The sequence below is a fragment of the Pyrus communis genome, chromosome 4 (genome assembly GCF_041283825.1).
Source record: "Pyrus communis isolate YQ-2024b chromosome 4, ASM4128382v1, whole genome shotgun sequence".
Taxonomy (NCBI): Eukaryota; Viridiplantae; Streptophyta; class Magnoliopsida; order Rosales; family Rosaceae; genus Pyrus; species Pyrus communis.
In genome coordinates this window covers 13,851,730-13,857,729 of record NC_142568.1, presented here as the reverse complement: position 1 = coordinate 13,857,729, position 6,000 = coordinate 13,851,730, and positions in this window count along the sequence as shown.

Genomic DNA, 6,000 nt, shown 5'->3' with positions numbered 1-6,000 from the left:
AAGATGGACATCAATCAGTTGCACCATGATATTGTCCAAATCCTATGCAAGTTTGAGATGATATTCCCTCCAACTTTTTTCACAAGTATGATCCACGTGATGGTTCACTTGCCCAAAGAGGCATTGCTTGCTATTCCTGTCAACTATCGTTTGATGTATCCAATAGAAAGGTATATAATCCTCATCATTTGTTTATTCACCATTAACCCACACTTACTAATTTGTATCGTAATTTTTTTACTTTGGCAGGCTTCTCAGGGAGCTGAAAAAAAGTGTACGCAATAGGGTGAAGCCTGAAGGATCAATTATAGAGGCTTGGGTTTAATATGAGTCACTTACATTTTGTGGAATGTATTTAAAAGATGTGGAGACGACTTTCAATCATCCTCAGGGCAATAATGACTTGGGTGTGAGAAAGGAGAAACTTTCTATTTTTGCCCAATGCGCACGACCCTTTGGAGATCCTCTATGAAGTGAGTCGTTTTCCAAAAATGACATGGAGGTAGCGCATTGGTTCGTACTAAAAAATTGTGATGAGATAATGGCATACCTAGATGAGTATGAAGAGATGATGAAGCGAGAATATCCATCACATTTGTATGCCAAGAAACACCGAGAATTGTTTCCACAGTGGTTTCTCGAATATGTAAGTTATAAGTGTTTTGTATTTGACATATATATTGTAGTATGTAATTTTCTCAAACTAATAGGTATATGTTTTTGTATAATGTTAGGTGAATAAATTGAAAGCATCGAATTCCCCCACTTACAGTGAAGTGTTATATAATTTGGTGTTGCAGGTCGAATCCAACAGAAGCCAAATGGGCTCTGTAATACGAGTCGAGGGGATTGTTCAAGCCCAAAGGGATGAAGCTTGCCGAGGAATAGGCCAAGCCTAAATGGGATTGGGTTTGCTTTGATCCAGACACCCCAGCGTAGGCTGGGTGAACTCGCTAGACAAGAATACCAACGTCACTGTTTCAGGCGGTCGTGTCGTGATGTAAACTGTGGGTTCAATGACAACCTATAAAATTGAACAGAGAGTGAAAAACTCTCAACATAGTAAACCCTAGGAATTTTTTTATTTTAATTTCAAAGAAAAAAATCGAATTGTAAACAAGAAATTGTCAGGGATGACTTCAGGTCCTCGGGGGGTAGCCAAAGGTGGCTGGACATGGTTGCAGGCCATGCTACTCAATGGTTTCACGGTGGGCGACGCCTTCTGGACGTCGGGTCTAGGTTTTGGGCCTGGAGCCTTGGCTCCAAGGTTGGGTTCTTAGCTCGGGAAGAAACGGGGATGGCCCATCGATATGGGTGGGTTTCAACAAAATCCTTTACATTTTTTTATTAATTCAATGCATGTTTACAAATAATTTTAATGAATGAACATATATTTGATGCAATTCATGGCAAATATCAAATTCACATAATTCAACAATTATGGATATAATGCATACATAATTTATGGAGAATCTAAAATTCGAAAAACGTAGAATTGGGTCATGCATTATGGTGAATGTTCATACTATTAGGGTTGCAAAAATATCAAGATAAAAACCGTTGTTTTGGAAGAACTTGATTGGGTGATGATATCAGAATCAAGAAGGCATTTCCAAAATTTTGTCTTGTTACCGTTATGACGTCGGTCCTTTTGGTTCTCAAGAGTACACAAAAACAATAATAATGAAAGAATATATACATAATGATTTCGCTATCAAATCATGGTTCGTTATGCTTTTTTTTTCTTCTTTTTTTTTGGTAGTAAACGACATATTAGAGGATGTTTGTACGCAAGGTTCTATAAAACGTTAGACGCTAATTGTGCGGCGGGCGGAGGCCTAGGCGAACTTGGCGGATTTAATTAAATTTATTATATAACATATAAATAAGTGCTTACTTACACTCTAACTGACAAATGCACCAAAAAAACAAAAACCCAAAAACCAAATTGGAAAATTCACTAATTAGGTAGGTTATTAAAAAAAACCTTTAACTTAATTAAAATAAAAAATAAAAAACAATGGAACCCCTGGAACACTAATTGTACGTAGGTATATTAATATAGTCTAAAGTTGAGAAGGAAATTGACACTTCATGAGTCAATTTCATATTGTATATTTCACCCTACTCTTAGTATGTTTTGGTAATTATTTTGGTAGAATTTTGATACCTTACTTTATACCAAACGGTTATTTTCTAGCAATGGATTAAAGGAGCAGCGTGTGGTGCTGGAAAATGACATATTTGGGCTTAAATTGCATTTTTGGAGCTCAAGATGACCTCTGATGAGTTTGTGGCCTTGTGGAGAAGTGTTCAGAATATTCCAAACGTGGCTGTACAGATTTTAGGCGGATTTTAACATTTAATTTAGGGTTATGCTCCCTATTTTATTTTAGTTATTTAGTGTCCTAGTTTGATTGGAAGACCTTTTATCAGGAGGATTTAATTTTTACTAGGTTAAATAAGCTTGGCTGGCCCAATTATATTTGGTTCTTCTGCATGCGTTCATTGAGAGAGGAAATTGGCCAAGCATAGAGATTTTCAGACTTTTACATTCAGGGGGTTTTCCATCTTTTATTATTTCAATAAAGAACTGCATGATTTTTATTATGAATATGCATAACTAATTCTCTTTTTGCTAAGGTGAGGCCATGAGCCTTAGCAAGAATATGTAGTTTCTTTTCAATTTGCTTATGATTATATGCATGCAGGTTCTCGGATTATTAATCACCGGTTTTACTGTCGAAATGTCTTGATGATTCACAGATATTTAGAAAAATAATTTGATACAATTTCGAGATCGCGTACGCCAAAAATCTCAAAAAACAAACATTCAGAGATCAAGTAACGGGACAAAACTTTTCGACGGTTATAAACGAAAAAGCACGATTTAACGGTAGTTTTAACTCCGATTTTGATGATTTTTTAGAGCTAAAGTTGGGAAAAAAAAATGGTAAAGCATTCTTGGCTTGGCGCCAAAATCTTGCGCGACACAGCCAACATCGTGCAAAGTAGCTTTGCGCGACGACACTTTGAGCAACGAAGGAATGCGTCGCGCAAAGATGTTTTGCGCAACGTAGGTGCACATCTTTGCGCGACGCATTACTTCGTCGTGCAAAGCTACTTTGCACAACGTTTTGTGTTTAACGTCGCGCAAACATACTTTGCGTGACAAAATTTGCTGTGTCGCGCAAGTTTCCATCGCGCAAACATGTTTTTGTACTAGTGTCGGTCTCTCTCTTCCCTCTCACTCATATCAACTTCCTCCTCATCCTTCATCCTCATCCTCTCCTCATCCTCTCCCGACTGCACCAGGTCATAATCAAGCTTAATTCTTTATTTTTCTTCTTTCTAAGTTCAAAATCAAGCTTTAATGCCTTAATTTGAAGATTTTGGTATTGTAATTAGATTCAATTTGGGAAATTAAATTAGAAATTGGGGGTTTTAGTGTTAAATCGAATTTTAGGGTTCGGAATTGTAGGGTTTGAGTGTTAAATCGAATTTTAGGGTGGTGGGTTGGTGACTATGGTGTTAGTTTTCTGGTTTTTTTCTCTGCTTCCTCACAAATTTCATATTCTGCTAAATGGTGACTACTTACAAGTTCATATTTTTGCTGCTGAAAAAGTTTAGAGCTATTGAAATGTTACAACTTACAAGTTCATACTTTTGCGGTATTTTTCGTTGCAGTCCTCGCAACCTTCTCATTCTTGAACATTATATATGATCATACTCTACAATGAGTAGCCCGTTCTGGCAAGGCTGTGCCATGTTATTTCTAAAGTGCAAAGTTGACTTGGTAATTAAGATGCCTTACATTTAAGAAACTAAGCATAGATAACGGCTTAGATGATAAGTTTTTAGTTCGCCATCCTGATATTCGATACACACAATTGGTATAGTATGCCGGTGTCTCACAGTAGTTTGGAAGTTACCATTGCTGCAAAATATGTAAGTTGTTGTGAGGGATGTTTGCAGCAAATGTACGTTGTTCTTAAGGTTTAGGATTTGTGAAGTTTTTTCGCTAAAATATTCTTTGGCTAAATATATACCATATAGTCAGTTACCATACAAATTTGATCCAATAAGTTGTTAGATGTTCCTAATTGTTGTGAACGTAAGGCTTCATTTAGAAACAGAAATGAATGATTTGTGTAATTTAACTAAATGGTGACTCAAAAGAATCATTATTGAAAACATGATTGAGTTCAGAATATATATGTAATGGGGTTTATTGTTCTATGATTAAGGAATCACAGTCATCTCAGTACTAGGAACGTGATGCGAGCACGGATGCAGGTGGACTATTGTAGCCAATAAGGCCTTGCCTTGCCTTACCTTGCCTTGCCTTGCCTTGCCTTGATGTTCTATGCATCTTATGTTTTTAGTCTCTGAAGTAAGTCTCCGTATACAAACGTAATTGATTACGATGCGAATCTGTAGATTCTAGGTTTCTATCTCATTCGTTGTAAACATATGCATGCAAACACAGCCACCCATACATTTGTTTTTAATATAAGGATTTGGCATCATCTTGGCGTACATATCTTACAAATTTGTCTTACACTTTCATTTCTTTGAATGGGGTATCATCTTTCTAGAATACTTTATATGGGCATCTAGAATCCTCACCAATTTCTGTCTTACACTTTCATTTCTTTGAATGGGGTATCACTTTCTCGGCAACCAAACACATTTCCAGGTCCCTGAAGGTCAGCTTCCGGAGGAAGTGACAAAACACGTCCACAAGAGAGGTCAATGCCCTGAAGGAGGAAGTGACAACCCTAAAAGGTTAGCTTGTGGCCCAGGGCGAGCAGATGAGGGCCCAGGACAAGCAGATAAGGGCCCAGGATGAGAAGATGATTATGATTGTACGGGACTTAGCGATGTCCGGCCTCCAAATCCCAATGCTAGCACTTGATCTTGCTTTACCTTTGACTTCCCAACCACTTCTCCCAACCGATACCCAGTAGCATGATGTATTAAACCTAGAAGACTTGGAGCTTTTTCTTTTTTATTTGGACATCTTGTACGTACATTTTCATATATTTTATAATTAAATACTTTTTCTTGGTTTATTAATTATTGTTTAGAATTTAATTAAAATATTTATTAAAATTAAATAAAAAATTTGTTTGCCAAAAAAAAAAAAGGGTTTGAGCAACGACGAAGTGACACATACGCCATACGTCGCACAAAGTGGTTTTGCGCGACGTAGGACCTGCGTCGCGCAAAGTAGTTTTGCGCAATGACGCAGGTCAATTCTTTGTCACACAAACCCTATTGTCACTGTCTTGGCGCGATGAAGGTTCGTTGGGCTAATTTTTGCGTGACTTTTTTTGACGTTGCGCGACGCAAATCTTTTGTCGCGCAAAGTCATTTTTTTGTACTAACACCATCTCTCTCCTTCTCCGTCAAACACAAGTTCGACACGATACCTCCAACTTTATCGGACCAAAAACCCTCCTTGCGAGGACCTAAACATTAATTATGAAAGGGTGGATCATTTTAACAGAGGTCTGTGTATCAGATTTCATCGCTTATTGTTGGAGGACCTGGGAACTACTAATTGTTGATTTTGCTTAACGTCAGTCAGGTACTTGCACGAGTTCAATAATTTTCAGTTTTAATTAATTTCAAATCAGGTGTGCGACTTTTTCTCAATTACTTCATCTGCTTCTCTAGCTTTTTCATTACAAGCTGCTTCTAGGAAGTACATTTGCCATGTATGTCTGACTTTATGTTGATATGTCTGGCTGTGGTTGGTGTAGTTTAACGTGGGTTCAAAAGTTTCTTTGACATTGAATCATTATATCAACGTTTGCCTTCGACTCTTCATTATGTAGCTTATCTTAATTCTACATAGGTTCAAAACAAGCAAAAGAATGTTAAACACAAAATTAAGATCATGAACATAAGAAAAAATTGAACTGACACTTGAAAAAAGAAAAAAAAAATAAATTCCGAGTTCAGGTTTTCACACTTTGTTGTTTCGTTTGTGAT